Source organism: Mesoplodon densirostris, chromosome 4, assembly GCF_025265405.1.
Source record: "Mesoplodon densirostris isolate mMesDen1 chromosome 4, mMesDen1 primary haplotype, whole genome shotgun sequence".
In the NCBI taxonomy this organism is placed as follows: domain Eukaryota; kingdom Metazoa; phylum Chordata; class Mammalia; order Artiodactyla; family Ziphiidae; genus Mesoplodon; species Mesoplodon densirostris.
This window is the reverse complement of record NC_082664.1, coordinates 47257871-47274197: the sequence shown is the minus strand read 5'-3', so window position 1 is coordinate 47274197 and position 16327 is coordinate 47257871. Positions and strand designations below refer to the sequence as shown.

Sequence of the window (16327 nt, the reverse complement as noted above, 5' to 3'; positions counted from 1 at the left end):
TGCCAAACTGTTTCCACGGCTGCTGTATATTTTACATTTCCAACCTGAGTGTATGACAGTTCCAGCTTCGCCATATTCTTGCCAACAATTATTATCTCTTTTTGATTCTAGCCATCCTTAAGTGGATGTGAAGTGGTTTCGATCTGCATTTCCTGGATGACTAATGATGTTGAGCATTTTTTCATATGTTTATTGCCATTAGTATATCTTCTTTGGAGAATGTCCTTTCCTCATTTTAAATTGAGTTATCTCTTTGTATTATTATTTCTTTGTATTTTATTGAGTTACAAGAATTCATTATATTCTAGATACATTTATCAGACATATTTATATTTATATTTATATATATTTATATATATTATATTTATTTATATATATTTATTATATATATTTATATATATTTATATATATTTATATTTATATTTATTTATCAGACATATTATTTGCTGCAAGTATTTTCTCCCATTCTGGGAGGTTGTGTTTTTTACTTTCTTGATAGTAAAAATTAAAAGTTCTAAATTTTAGTGGAGTCTATTTTTTCTTCTGTTGCTTATATTTTTGGTGTCATATCTAAGAAACCATTGCCTAATCCAAGGTCATGAACACTTAAAAGTTTTATAGTTTTAGCTCTTATTTGTTTTATAACTATTTTTCTGTCTTCCCTGTTAGAATGTCAGCACCACAGGAGGGCTTGGATGATGCTTATCTAATTTATTTGTTGTTTGGAGCTCGTTTAAATCTTGGAAAATACTAAGTGTTCAATAATGATTGTTAGTTATTTTGAAAAGGCAGACTTTAAGGAGCTATTATCAAAATGTATTTAAACACCCTAACTTGAAACACTTTTCTATTTTTTCTTTAAAAGCTAGGAACTGAAATATTGTATTTTGTTGGTGTTGCCAGGAGTTGTATTTATACTGCCGAGGTTTAGGAGACTTAAAATAAGTGTGTTTATTATGATTGCCTTCCTTAGTTCTCAGAACTTGTCTCTCTTTAGCTTACAAAATTGGGCTTTGTATCTGTACAAAATTGGGCAAATTGCATTTGCTTTTAGCCTTGGAGAGTTTTGTTTATTACTCTGGTCTCCATCAGTGATTCTAGAATAAACCAATGAGCAAGTCCCATGTTTCTAAACTTCTCTGTTTCCTTGTGATAAACAAAACTTTCATGCCACTTTCCAGGAGTCTGATAAACACCTGCAGTAGGTGTTGAAAGACAGATTCTCTTTACTGATTATTTCTACCAGGAAAGAGAATTTTGTGGGGGTTTGCTACCACAGATTGTTACTCCCTCCTGTCATACTAGATATGAGGTTAGGGTAGCATCTGAAATGAGGGCTTTGGCATATATTAAATTCAACTATTGTGACTTTCTTTCGAGGTTAATGTATACTTTGTCATTATAAAACTGAATACTTAATCTTTTTTTATATATACATTTATTTATTTATCTGTTTATTTTGGCTGCATTGGGTCTTTGTTGCTGCGCTCAGGCTTTCTCTAGTTGAGGTGAGCGGGGGCTACTCTTCGTTGCGGCGCGCGGGCTTCTCATTGCGGTGGCTTCTCTTGTTGCGGAGCACGGGTTCTAGGCACACGGGCTTGAGTAGCTGCGGCACGCGGGCTCAGTAGTTGTGGCACATGGGCCCTAGAGCACAGGCTCAGTAGTTGTGGCACACGGGCTTAGTTGCTCCGCGGCATGTGGGATCTTCCTGGACCAGGGCTTGAACCTGTGTCCCCTGCGTTGGCAGGCGGATTCTTAACCACTGCACCACCAGGGAAGCCCCTGCATACTTAATCTTTTGAGGAGGGAGAACTGACACTTTGATAATGAGTGATTTTATACCTTAGATTATAAAATCTGTTTTTAGTTTCTGTTTTTTAGTGTATTGGTGTTATAAAGTAACTTTAAAATGAAAAGTATCTTGAACTGGTGCATTAACCAGATGTAGGTATATTGCTAGACTTTGGACAGAATCCTGGAGGAATATTTTTAGGATTAAGCTAAATCATGGACGGAAATACCACCCCATCTAACTTTTTTTTTTAATGTGGGTTTAAGAAGGTCTCAGTAGTGGGTGTTTATAAAAAATGTATATGTGTTTGTATGCATTAAACAAATTTAGGGTTTTACATCAGAAAATAAATCAAGCCATCTGATACCTTCTAAGGATGCACAAAGGAAAGAATAGTATTTGGATTTATTGCTTAGTTACAGTGACATGTCTGCTGGTAAAGTGATGAAATTGTTTAATGAGTTAGTATATGTCTCAATTCTAATAAAATTGGCTATAGGTTTATGTTTATGCTTGTGATTTTAGCTTTTACTATGGTAACCTCCGTTCTACCATTTAAAAATTTAAAAAGACTTTCCAGAATTGAGTGCTGTACTTTTTATATTGGGAATCGCAGATCATCTCTAATTCTTGAAACACCAGCCCTGAGTTTCCTTAATACCATCACTGTCATTCTCATTCATGAAAAAATCTTTCAGAATATATAAGTTTGGGTTTTTTTGTTTTTTGTTTTTTGTTTTGCGGTATGTGGGCCTCTCACTGTTGTGGCCTCTCCCGTTGCGGAGCACAGGCTCTGGATGCGCAGACTCAGCGGCCATGGCTCATGGACCCAACCGCTCCACGGCATATGGGATCTTCCCGGACCGGGGCACGAACCCGCGTCCTCTGCATTGGCAGGTGGACTCTCAACCACTGCGCCACCAGGGAAGCCCTAAGTTTGGGTATTAATTAGACATAATTTCAAGTCATTTTGGGGGGTGGGGCCGGAATCTTTCAATGAATTCTTCTGTATTTCAATTTCCTTATACTCTCCCACCACTTTATTTTACTGTGAACTTGAATAATTTTATGTTTTCATATGATTTTTCTTTGATCCATAGCAGTCAGTTTTATTACAAAACAAAAGCATAAAACAAAATACCCCAAACTGAAGCTTCCACAAATGTCAAGCGATTGGCAGAGTTCCTGTACTTCAGAGTAGTGAGGGTGGGGTGAGGGTTTGATTGAAGTGAATGATTTATTAGTTTTCTATGTTCTGTTCAATTAAGCTGCTTTTTCTTTTGACCTTTAAGTAGGTTCCAAATACATAAAACAGATTGAATTCATTTGTATTTTCTTATTTTGCTTTAAAAATAATTTATTATTTATAATAAATAATTCTGAAAAGATTTACAGCATTATACTTGCTTTGGGCAGTTTTTTGGAATGCCATTTGGAGACATGAGATGTACCTCTGTTTTGCTTTTTGCAGTGCTTTGGGTAAGTGCTAAACTTCTTGCATCGTTCTCACCGAGTTTACAGGATAAGTTTAAAAGTATGGCCTCAGTCTTAATGATAAATGATTTTGCCTAAAGTCACTGTAAATAACAAATAATTTAGGTGGCCAACCGTTTATTTATTTATTTGGTTGCACCAGGTCTTATTTGCGGCAGGCAGGCTCCTTAGTTGTGGCAGGTGGGCTCCTTAGCTGCAGCATGTGGGCTCCTTAGTTGCAGCTCCTGGGTTCCTTTAGTTGTGGCTCACCAGCTCCTTAGTTGTGGCATGTGAACTCGTAGTGTGGCATGCATGTGGGATCCAGTTCCCTGACCAGGCCCCCTGAATTGGGAGTGCAGAGTCTTATCCACTGCACTGCCAGGGAAGTCCCGGTGGCCAACCTTTTTTTTTTTTTTTTTTTTAATTTTTATTTATTTTCTTTTTTGGCCATGTCGGGCAGCATGTAGGATCTTAGTTTCCCGACTAGGGATCGAACCCATGCCCCCTGCAGTGGAAGCACAGAGTCTTAACCACTGGACCACCAGGGAAGTCCCCAACCTATTTTTTAAAAAGTATTTATTTATCCGTGCCAGGTCTTAGTTGAAGCACACGGGCTCTTTGTTGCGGCATGTGGGATCTTTTACTTGCGGCATGTGGGATCTAGTTCCCTGACCAGGGATCGAACCTGGGCCCCCGTGTTGGGAGCGTGGAGTCTTAACCATTGGACCACCAGGGAAGTACCATCCCAACCTATTTTTATTGTAAACTTTTTTCTAGGTTTGGAGCTCTGTGTGAGGCTGGTTTTCAAAATACACATTTAAAAAAGATTTGTTAAAAATATGGGTTTTATCTACCTTGTAATTTTTGGCAGAAACTTTCATAAATGGTTCCTATTCTTAGAGCAAAATAGGGCAGTAGATACTGAACCTATTGAGGAGCTGCCCAAGAAGAGCTTAAACTCTGTGGGGTCTTTTAAAAACAGCGTGTCTGAGAAGATACTCCCCTTTCAGTTTAGTTTGAGCAGTAGCTCTCTCGTACTAGCTATTAACCTAAAATAGAAGTTCTAATTAATGCATTAGAATTGTATCTGAACGTAATATTTCATAAATATGGGTCTTAAAAGCAACCTATTAAAATTGTTGTATAAAAGTTTTCACTGAATTTTATCCCTCATTTTTTTTCCATTTTACTACTAATAGTACTATGTTTATGTATAAAGCTATGTTGATGTAATTATGGTAATATCATTGTTTAAGCTCTTTTTTGTCCCTTTTCTGATTTTTGCCTTGAAGCCAGTTAACAGAACGTCAACTATTGTAATTAATTTAGATTGAATACATTGCTTACAATATTGACATGCCACGATGACAGATAAAGTACCGTATTTTAAACCTGTGTAGTCTAGTAGTACAGAGTAGCTCACTGTTTTATCAGATAAATTTTACATTCTAGTTGAAAAGCCTACTTAAATATGTGTGCATGTATATAATACATAGTCCTCTTCCCAGTCATTTATAAAACAATTAGCTTATACTGTGCTTGAAAGTAAGCCATGAAGTTATGTGATTTTCAAAACAACAGATTTTCAAAAACAATTGCTTAATGTTTTGAACTTCATTATGGTTAGGAAAACGGAGTCAGGAAAACCAGTGGGAGAATAATTTGTTTCCTGAGGAATAGAGCAGTAGAATAACCACAACAAACCAAGCATTAGGTTTTATGTTACTTATTGCCTTTCTTCAGTTTCCATTTTCATTAAATGTTTGTGAAACACCTGGTTTTCTCTAGCGTTGCAGTGCCTATGTTTAAAGCTTTCTACTATAGTTGTTTCTACATAGTATCCTTTTGAAAATTATATGATGTCAAATCTAGTATCCCGTGCATATATTTTAAGTTTACAGATTATACAAGGAAATAATAAGCATCTTTGTGCTTAAAAAAAGGCCATATTTACATCTTAGTAAATGGAACCTTTCTCGACTAGTGCTTTTCAAATAGTAAAAATTTTTATTGTGTAAAGGAGGAAGGGAACTTAAGCATCGGCATTATGATCATTTTTTCCCATATCCTATTAGCTAATTCCAAGATTGTTTAATATGGTATCCACCCATTTCATTTGGCTGCAACCTTTGCTCTTATGAAAGTAAGACTGATTGTTCTGAATTGCTCTGTATATGTGCTTTGGCACAGCATGAAGGTACCCTTAATAACATTGCCATTGTCTTTAAAACAGCTTGCAGCTATGACTACAAATAAAAGGGTGTGACAGGAGGGCATGACAGATAATGGTTCTTTTTTCCGCCCCTAGTGTTTAACAAATCTGCTTTGGACTGTGAGCCTTTTGTGTTTCCAGGACTACCTACTGTATTTTCTGTATATTGTTCCTAGTCAACTAAAATGTTTGCATATAACTTTGACATGTCTACAGTTGACCACTTTTTGTGGAGGCAAGCAAAACAAAATGTGTGGGAAGAAGTTGAGTAGCCTTGCCTCTATTGGCATTTTTTTCCCGCACTTGCATACTTAAATATGTGCTTAAATTATTTTGTGTGACTGTTGTCTTCCAAATGTTTGTTTGCTTTTGTCTGGTTTAGAAATTTGGGAATGGCCTTTGGTTTTAATTCCCTTCCTTTTTCAAAGCACAGTAATACTATCTTTACTGTGTAATTTCTTTTTAAACATGGAAAAAAATTGCTGGCTCTTTGATTGGCTTTCTTTTAGATTGCTGAGAGATTCTGCACTGACCATGAATTGAGGATATTATTTGTGTCATACTTTATTCTATTTTAAATAATTTTATCAAGTGACATTGAAACAGGAGGGAAGGGGGCAGGGCACAACCTTTAAAAGAATGACATAGCCATAGTACATGGTGAAAACTAGTGAGAACCGACTAGGTCCAAGATGGCGGGAGGTTCAACTTCCAGTAGACCTTGAGCCTCATTATACACTCTTTGTAATACATTAGCATGCTAACTGACACACCCACCAGCACCATGACAGTTCTGAGGCAAACCGTAAAAGGCCAAAAAGTGGGCGGTGGCCCAATTCCTGGAAATCTGCCCCTTCGCCAAAATAATTGGAATAATCCTCCCACTCATTAGCCTATGAAATTATCCAGGCCATAAAAACTAACCACACCATATGTCAAAGCTCCTTGCCTCTTGACTTCCAAGATGGCCCACACTCTGTCAGTAGACTGTGTTTCTCTCTAATTAATTCCACTTCTTACCTATCATTTCTTCTCCAAATTCTTTTGTGATGAAGCAAGAACCTCAGATTCACCAGGAACAATATGGGGGAGAAAGTAAATATCCATAATGCATAAATCAGAAAAGCTTCCTTACTGCTTTATGAGGTTATCTGAATCCTATATTCTTCACTGACCCTTTAAAGAGAAAGGGATTGACGTTTAATTATGGCAGTCGCATATGGTTGTTAGCATTTATTCCTATTTTACTGATTGAAAAACGGAGGATCAGATAAAACAAGCAGTTTGCATAGAATTACAGGCACATAGCTTGTAAGAGTCTGACTCCGAAGCCAATACTTTTAGTTCTAAACATATTTTCTACTTGAAGTTGAAACAGGAGGGAAGGGAGCAGGGCACAACCTCTGAAAGAATGACATAGGCTGAGGACATGACATAAACTGATTAGAACCAAATGGGTCCAAGATGGCGGACAAGTCAACTTCCACTAGACCTTGAGCCTCAGTATATGCTCACTGTAACATGTCAGCAAGCTAAATGATGCAACCACAGGCGCCATGACAGTTCCAAGGCCAACCTTAAGGATCAAAAAGTGGGCAGTGGCTGAATTCCTGGAAATCCCCACCCCTTCCTGAAATAGCTGGAATACTCCTCCCACTCATTAGCCTATGAAATTACCCACCCCTATAAAAACTGACAAACCCATACCCTGGTGCCTTTCTCACCTGAGTTGGAGTGTGTTTCTGCCAAGGCCACTCTTGCCTTCTGAGATGGTCCACACTCTGTGGAGTATGTTTCTCTCTAAATAAATCCACTTCTTACCTATAACTTTGTCTCTCACTGAATTATTTCTGTGATGAGACATCAAGAACCTGAGCTTCATTAAGTCCTAAAACCAGGTGTGTGATCTCAGTTGGAAGACTGTGGGTTTTGGCTGGGTTTGAGTCCCAATCTGAGGTGCACGGTTTCAAAGTGGCTTATTTCTAGGGTCAGTTTGTCTTTTGGGAAATCCACTTGATAGCATAAAATATTTAATGTTGTAAATAAATCAGAATTTGATGATATTTAAGGTGTACTAAGGAACAAGAATAACTTGCCTTTGATTTCTCATGGAATTAATTGATAATTAGCCTTACCTTTAAAGGTACTGCTATAGTATTTTAACATGGATTTTTAAATTTGGTTTTCACATTAAGATTCTTCCAAAGTTGGATTATTATCTTTATTTTGCAGATGATGAAACTGAGATGCAAGTTTGAAGTAAGTGCTAAGTATGTTTAGATGTGAGATTCAGGTTTTCAGAAGAAAACAGTGGTTTACTTTAAATAGAACTCGGTGATTTGGAACGAAGATACTTCAGGCAAGCAGTGTCATCAATTCCTCCTTAGTTCCCTTATCTTTTAAATGAAGAGGTTGAACCAAGTGATCTCTAAATTCCTCTTTTTCGGAGGAGGTGGGCAGCCCCACACTGCACGGGACATGTGGGATCTTAGTTCCCTGACCAGGGAACCGACCTGCACTCCCTGCATTAGAAGGGCAGAGTCTTAACCGCCAGGGAAGTCCCTAAATGCCTCTTTAAATGCTCCAGAATGAGCATACTTTAAAAGCCTCAGCGATCCATGAGCTTGAATGAGAAAAATGTTAGATTCTTGTTTTCACTAATCTCTAACTGAAATGTACCATTTGCTTCAAACCACAGCAAGTCAGCAGTCCCTGTGACTTTGTCATCAATTGACAGTCAGATATTTTTATATTACATTGTATTTGTTATAGATACCTTGAAAATATCATTTATGTTGGTCATAATTTGGAAATTATGGTAGTTAATAGACTTGTCATTAGAGCTCACTATTTTATATATTAAACAAGAAGTGTATTGAATACTATATGAGTTTTAAATATTTTGATAACCGTATAATCAGTTTTCTCAGTGTATGTAGTTTTGCTTTAAAAAATAATTCCAGAGTCTATAGTGTTTGCATACCGCCAAAGAAGTTTGTAGCATGAAAAAGGTTATATACCCCTGAGCTACACGTTCTCCGCTGTGACTACAAAATGGCCCATGTTGATTCTGGTCGATGTGAAAGAACTTTTGGACATTGCTTTTTGGGGGCGCTGTGTGTGGATGGGGGCATCATCTCTGCAGTGCTCTCTCACGTTTCCAGAATGAATGGACTATGATTATGTAACTTTCCATGAATATTGAGCAAGCTAGATAGACGCAAAATGGTGATGATAGAAATACATGATCATCTCTGTTTTGGATATCTTTTTTTGCAAGAATTAAGTTTCTAAATAGTTGTTCCATTTGAGGGATATAGGAAAAGACCTTTTATTTTAGGTTATCTGCTGTTGATTTTCCAAGCCAGGAGGACTAGCTTGCCAAAAACAAAAGTTACCCGCACAACACATGTACTGCACAAAATATTTCTGAAACAGTTGATCAGTTGGAAGGCCGTATCACCTTAAAAACATTCGGGCATTTGCTGCTGAGTTTTTGTGTTGAGTGTGTGTGGTGATTTTTTTTTTTTCCTTTTTTCTTTTGTGCTTGCTTGACTCTTAGTAATTTATGTATTAATTGGTTATGAGGAAGGAAATAGTAAATTCTTCATATTAGTAAGAATTAGGATTATACACAAAAAAACTCAATAGCTTAATTGGAACACAAAGACTGCTAGAGTTCTGTCCTGTGGTGAGTCCAGTTATTCCATTTGTAATACGTTTATCTTTAGCTTGGGTAGGGTGGGATTTGCATTCCCGAACACAAAGAGTTTCCAGATTCTTATCAGTCAGTATTAGGAGTGACTTTTCAATGGTGATAATGAGGCTATTCCCAGGAGGAGACTTAGTCACTGGCAGAATTGTCAGAACCCTGAAATAGTTTGGGAAAACTTAGAATGGAAAAAGCAAGCGTTTCAAAAAACAAAATGTGACAAAAAAAGCTGCTTTTGGGAGGAGGGTTAGATGGGGATGGATGGAGGTGGCAAGAAACCAGATGAACTTTCCTAAGGCCGAGAGCTATCTAGAAGCTGGAAGAGATTAGTATTATTTACCTAAAGCACTCTAGTGTGGACAGGAAGTTTTGAGCGTCCTAAGATTAAGCTGGTTAACAGCCACTAATCTGGAAGTATGTTCTTTGTGTATATTGGCAAAGTTTAATTTCACTTTGACAAAAAAAGAAATTCTTCTGGTAGCAGCTTGTTTTTGTTGCCAGTCTGAGAAAAATTTAAGGCTTTTTTTTTTTTTTATGTCAGAGGCATATTTTATTGGCATTAGGTGTACCTGTGTAAGGAGTGTTCATGATCCTACAGGCCACATTACCTAGGCTAGGGTTTACTAATTAATAATGAAGACAAAACAATCTTTGCCATGATTAGGCAGAATGAAGATGAGAAATGTAGACCATGCCTTCAGGTATGTCTGTCCCACCTCAATTTTAAGTGCAAAAGGAATCTTTTTTAGATTAGGATTTCTTCATGGCTACCTGCCTGCCAACATAACAAGCTGTAATACCTTGTATAGTTTTCCTTAAATCCAGAAATGATTCTATACCAAATCCAAACAAATCAAATCACTCTTAAAGGAATAAGTGAAAACATGTGTAGCTGCTTGATCTGGACTACATCTGTCTACAGATAGGCTCAGTTCTCTGTGCTAAGCAAATTCCTCCTTAAATATCCTATGCTGACCATGACCACCATCATCGTTCAATCTGGAGGTGCACAGAGGATGTGACGGCATTTACTTATCTGAACGGTGTTTTGTAAACTGACTATAATAACTCTACTAGCTAGATAAGAGTCAACCTGACAGCTATATAAGGCAAGAATAAAAAATGCTAAACGCTATCCAGTTGTGTTTAAATAAGGCATCTTGTAATTTATATGTACTGAAAGCTTTTAATTTAGTGTCTGGAATAATAAAGATGTGAAAGAAATTGAATCTGTTGCCCTTACAGGCACACTCTAGAGTTTGTTGTGTTTATTATTTGAATTTCTCACAGGGTTAAATGGAAAGTCTTTTTTATAGTGTTTTGAAAGAATGTAGGCTTGCAGAGGGAAACCCATTGTGAGATAGGGAGTCATTTGCTGTGAACTGCTGTGGTAACTCCTGGGAGGTAAGCTACCACTATTTCCTGAGCTGGGCCAGGTTGGGTATCATATGATACAGGACTATCCCTAAATAGTAGTTGGAGTATCTGTAAGATGAGTATTAACTTTTTATTGTGCAAGTAGTAAATGTTGTAGAAAAATTGGAAATACAACAAATGAAAGGAGAAAAATTTCTTGTTGGGAAAACTTGTAATCTGAAAAAGGAATCATGAACTAAATCAAACTGAACTTCTGCTAGCTTTTCTCATGTTTTTATTTTGTATTTTTTTCTATCAAAGTGTTAAATGTGCATAGTTTAAAGATTCAATAGCTCTGTAAGACTTGTTTTGAAAAGCAACAGTTCTCCCACTTCATCCCTCACTTCTCCCTCTCTAGAGGCAAACACTTTAATTTCTTATAGCTGATTCTTACTGCTTTGTTCTTGCCGGGGAGTGAAAATCCTTCTTCCTGCTCCACTCCTAGGTTCTCTAGTAGGGCCCTGGAAATGGCCTGACCAGAGACATGCTGACAAAGGAAAAGCATACAAATTTATTTAATATAGGTTTTGTGTAACATGGGAGTCTTCATGAGGAAATGTAGACCTGAAGAAGTGGTTTAGCTTGAGCTTTTTTTTTTTTTTTTTTTTTGCGGTACGCGGGCCTCTCACTGTTGTGACCTCTCCCGCTGTGGAGCACAGGTTCCAGACGCGCAGGCTCAGCGGCCATGGCTCACGGGCCCAGCCGCTCCGCGGCATGTGGGATCTTCCCAGACCGGGGTACGAACCCGTGTCCCCTGCATCGGCAGGCAGACTCTCAATCACTGCGCCACCAGGGAAGCCTGCTTGAGCATTTTTATATTGGGTTTGAAAGACTAGAAAGTCATAGAAGAACGTGATAGGACAAAATAACATGAGCTAAAGTTAGTAAACTGGGGAAACAAGGCCAGTTACTTTGAATTTCTCTCCTTGTCCTTCCAGCTTCAGAAATGAGGATCCTCCCTTCCTCCAGGTATAGGGAGGGCATCTCTCACATGAGGGTCTTAGGATCTGCTTCAGGGTTGAAGAGAAGGTCAGAGAGTCCTTCCTGCACCTGTCCTTTCTCAGATTTCTTCAGCTTAAAATATTCACTATGCCAAGGCACCGTTATTTTGGGGTAGCAAGTTCTGAACCTTGTCTTCTTAATAACATTCTTGTATTCTGATTTCTTGATTTCTCAGCTTCAAGTATTATCTCTTGATTTCCCATTATGGCAGATGAGGATTTAGTTCTTTTTCCACATCCCCAGGTACCTTTTTTGTTTTCCTGTCCTGGTATAGGTGTTCATAACTGCTTAGATCAGTATTCAGTGTTTACACTGAATACTGGAGGTGGTCCAGTGGTGGTCCAGTGGTTAAGACTCTGTGCTTGGTGGTCCAGTGGTTAAGACTTTGTGCTCTCAATGCAGGGGGCTCGGGTTCGATCCCTGGTCATGGAACTAGATCCTGCATGCCGCAACTAAAGATCTCGCATGTGGCAACGAAGACCCCGTGCGCCACAACTAAAACCTGGCACAGCCCCCCCAAAAAAAGTGTGTGTGTGTGAATATATATATATATATATTCACACACACACACACACCCCTTAAAAAAGAATGACTGAATGTGCTATTCACAGTTAAGCCATGTAGTAATCTGTGAACACTTTTACTTTTCTATACAACTTTTGGTTTTCCCTGAAATTTATATTTTTCTTTGTTGCCTACTTTTATATTAACTCCTTTTATAGTTCAAATTGCAACTTGCCCAACTTTCCTTTCAGGATTCTGACACTTCAGGTGTTGCATTAGCTTCCCATCTTCCTGAAGGTGTGCTCCCATCTGGGCTGGTTGCCCACTGTTCTTATATGCATACTTCTTATCCTGGGACTTTCCTTCACCAGCATCTTGGGGTTACTCTTTGTCTCTGTGTGTTGGATTTCTTGTTTTCTAGATCTCATATCTTCCTGTGTCTTACTTTGTCAGAATGTATTCTCCAGTAGCTGCCTGAGAAAGATTTAGGGGAGTTTGATGTTTAATCACCTCTGAGAGCTTGAATGACTGAGTATGTCTTACTCTGTCCTTACTCTTAATTGTTTGTTTGGCTGGCTAGAATTCTAGCTTGCAGATCTTCAAGGCATGACTTCATTGTTTTCTAATTTCTTCCATGTTTACTGCATTGCTCTTGAAGCTGAAAGCCAGTTAAGTTCGTGATTATTTATATGATCAGTTCTTTTATTTCTAAGTGTTTAAAATTGCACAATAATATACCTTAGTGTGAGTTTGGTTCCCTCCATTGTGCTGAGTACTTGATGAACCCTTTCAATCTGGGAACTGTTTTGTTGATGACTTTCTCCCTTTTTTCCTTTTTATCCCTTCTTGAACTCTTATTATTCAGATATTGGACCTCCTGGACTAATCTTCCAGAATTCTTAATGCTATTCTGTTGAGTTTTTCATTTCAGCTGTTACATTTTTAATTACCAAGAAAGCATGCTTGTGATCACTTTCTTACTCTTTTTTGTCTTTTTTTTTTTTTTTAGCATACTCTTCTGGCTTCATGTTTGTAGTATTTTGTCTTATGTTTCTGAAAATATTAATGGTGTTTTTCTCCCCACAATTTTCTTCTGCCTACATAGTCTCTGTCAGGACTAGGTATGTAATTTGTAGGGCTGAGTACAGAGTGAAAATGTGGGGCCCCTTGTTTAACATTATTAAAGCATTCCAAGACAGCAAGAGCATAGCGTCAAACCTAACATGGAGCTCTTCCAAGTACAGGGTGCTATGTGACTCCCCAGGTCACACGCCTATGAAGCTGACCCTAGTCTCTCTCTCAGCTTTCTTTTTCTGTTTCCGTTTCTATGTTTCATACTAGAGATGTCTAACAACTCTTGGCTGTTTACTCATATTTAAGAGTGGGATCCTAAGAAGCTGACTGCGAGCTCTGAACATGCAAGTAGGACTTATCAATTGTGAGCTTTGAGGTAGGATGATCTGTCTGGTCAAATTTAGTATGGGAACTTTTCAGTGTTTTTATATTTTTCCTTGTAGACTAATCACTGGTCAAATTCCCCAGAGACATCTCTTCTAATCTCCACTGCCTGGAAGTGAAGGCCTGACTGTCAGCCTTTTGGGAAAGGTATTGATAGAGGGGAGGGGGCTGGGGTCAGTGGCTAGTACTAGCACATCAGAGACAATTGTTAAATTTTCAGGAACTTTGCGAGTGAGTTGCTACATACTACAATTATTAAAGGTTATGCAGATTTGTAATTACATGTTATATTAAAAATTAATAAGTGCTAAAACCCCACCACTTTCTGTGTATTGTATTACTTTTTTTTTTTTATTGTGGATGCTCTTGAGAGTATGTACATCTGTCTATATGGTGGGAATACTATGTAGTAATAGGCATCTCTTCTGAACTCTTCAGTGACATCATTTGGTAGCTTGAAGCAGCTATACTAGTAAACAGCAAACATTGCAAATAACTACACTTGTCCTCCCACCCCCCAAACCCCAGCCAGTTGTTAAACGTTTATTTACCAACACACTGTGGGCTGGAATCTAGTACATATGTTAACTTAAACTGCCTTCACCTTATGTGGTGATTCCTAGTCCATATAAATCTCTGTTTATTTATAAACCTCCTTAGATTACCTTCAGTCTTGCAAGGGTGAGGGAAGGGCATTTGTCTGCCTGCCTGAGAGAGTGAAAGGGAATCTGAGAATTGCATTTCAGAAAGATTTTCTGTTAATTCTTCCCATTTATCCCTGCTGAGCCTTTTGGAGAAGTATTCCCGGAAGCTTACCTTATTCGTTTTCTTGGGTCTTTGGGTCCTTTACCTTTTAATCATTTATTTTCCAGCTTTCAAAAATTTGTGGCTGTAATCTTCAGTTCTCTTCATCTCTGTGGGTTTATATCTTAAGAAAAAATGATCCCTTGGTGTTTGGGGAAGGATCAGTGAATAGCTATGTGTTTAGTCCACCATCCTTACCCAGAAGTCTCAGATCTAATTCTTGAAAAAAATAGGTAAATAGATTCAGAAATTTAAGGGAGTTCTCAGTAGGCTTAGCCAGTCTTCTGTTGGTTTGCAAATCATATATAAATGCAGTCAGGAAAAAATTCTACCGATTCTAGAATACTTTTCATTTTCATAAAGGAAGAAGTTACCTTCTGTAAGTAGATGTTGAACCAGATGACCTGCTATTAGTTTTTGATATGGATGTGTGGGGACATAAGGAAATACAGAGCAGTTTCAGGTCACATACTTTGGTATTACGGAGAATTGGAATAGAATTGGAATAGTACCTAGTTGTCTCAGATTCTGTAGCCATTCCAGTTGCCCAAGTGGCTGGATCTGGCAACCTGGTCACCTCATCCACTCTGCAGCAGACATTTATTGCTCAATCATCTAGTGAGTCTTCCAATCTTCTGACTTTGTCTCCATTCTTAACTTCTTTTGCTCAAATTCAGTGTCCCGCTTTCCCCATTAGATTTGATGTGTTTGGGTTGGTTAGACTCTCATTACCCTTAATTTCACACCAGGCCACCTCATAGTCTATTAAGTTCTCCTTTGTCGATTGATTGATGGATGGATGGATGGTTGCCTTAGGTCTTCATTGCTACGCACGGGCTTTCTCTCATTTTGGTGGCTTCTCTTGTTGCGGAGCACGGGCTCTAGGCATGTGGGCTTCAGTAGTTGTGGCTCGCAGGCTCCAGAGCGCAGGCTCAGTAGTTGTGGCACACAGGCTTAGTTGCTCCGTGGCATGTGGGATCTTCCCAGACCAGGGATCGAACTCGTGTCCCCTGCACTGGCAGGTGGATTCTTAACCACTGCGCCACCAGGGAAGTCCCCTTTGTCTATCTATTGATGGTTACCTTTTGGTTAAGGCCAGAATAGAAAGGTGTTAGGATACGAGTGTGGCAACTGAAGTGGAAGAAATTGCTTGTAATCTCTCAGAAGGGGGATGTGGGACTCTCAGGTACTTCCCCTGGATTCCTCTGTCGAGAGATGCATCTATTTACATATATTTTTAAAAAGATTTTTGTGGCTCAGGGCACTTGTGGCTAAAAGGAACAAATATCTGACAGGATATAAAAGGAATAAATATTTGACACTGTGCATGTGAAATTATATTAGATGTCCAGGTGAACCTTCTTGTTCAAAGCTGTGAAGATGGTAATAATTTCTAAAGACCGAGTGTATAGCAATATCCAATTGTTAAATATTACTACTAAAATGGCTGCTGGTAACTGCTGCTTATTGCCCCTTTTTTCAGTCTTCAGTTTTTTTCTCCTTCCCTCACCATCTTTTGTATTTTAATTAGAGAGTTTTCCCCCCTCTGTTTATGAGATACAGGTCAGACACTTTGTATGTGCTAATGGCTGGGGCATTTTTTTGGTTGTTATTTGTTAGTTTTTGTTTTTTAAATCTGTTGTAATTTTTGGTGATCTCCTGCCTGGGAAGAAATGCTTCTTTTCTCAGGATGGCTCAGGGGGATTAGGCCAGGTTTTTTCCATATGATTGTATGCTCTCTACAGAGAGTCTGAAAAGACTTTTTTTCTGGGCTTTGAACTTTATTCTTTTTTTAAAAAATATTTATTTATTTATTTATTCATTTATTTATCTGTTTTTTTGTCTGAGTTGGGTCTTTGTTGCTGCGCTAGGGCTTTCTTTAGTTGCGGCGAGCGGGGGCTACTCTTCGTTGCGGTGTGCAGGCTTCTCATTGCGGTGGCTTCTCTTGACGCAG

General features: G+C 38.3%; 1 protein-coding gene across 5 annotated transcripts in view; it reads left to right on the top strand.

The window, feature by feature from the left end:
- The window catches only part of FBXO34 (F-box protein 34), an 84309-nt gene that overhangs the window by 38116 nt on the left and 29866 nt on the right, over positions 1 to 16327 (top strand). Inside the window, exon 3 of one of the 5 annotated variants that reach the window (XM_060096176.1) lies at positions 13629 to 13716. The exons of the other annotated variants lie outside the window; for them this stretch is intronic. The gene's annotated coding sequence lies outside the window, so the exon portion shown is untranslated. The remainder of the gene's footprint in view (positions 1 to 13628; positions 13717 to 16327) is intronic. 5 annotated transcript variants of the gene reach the window in all.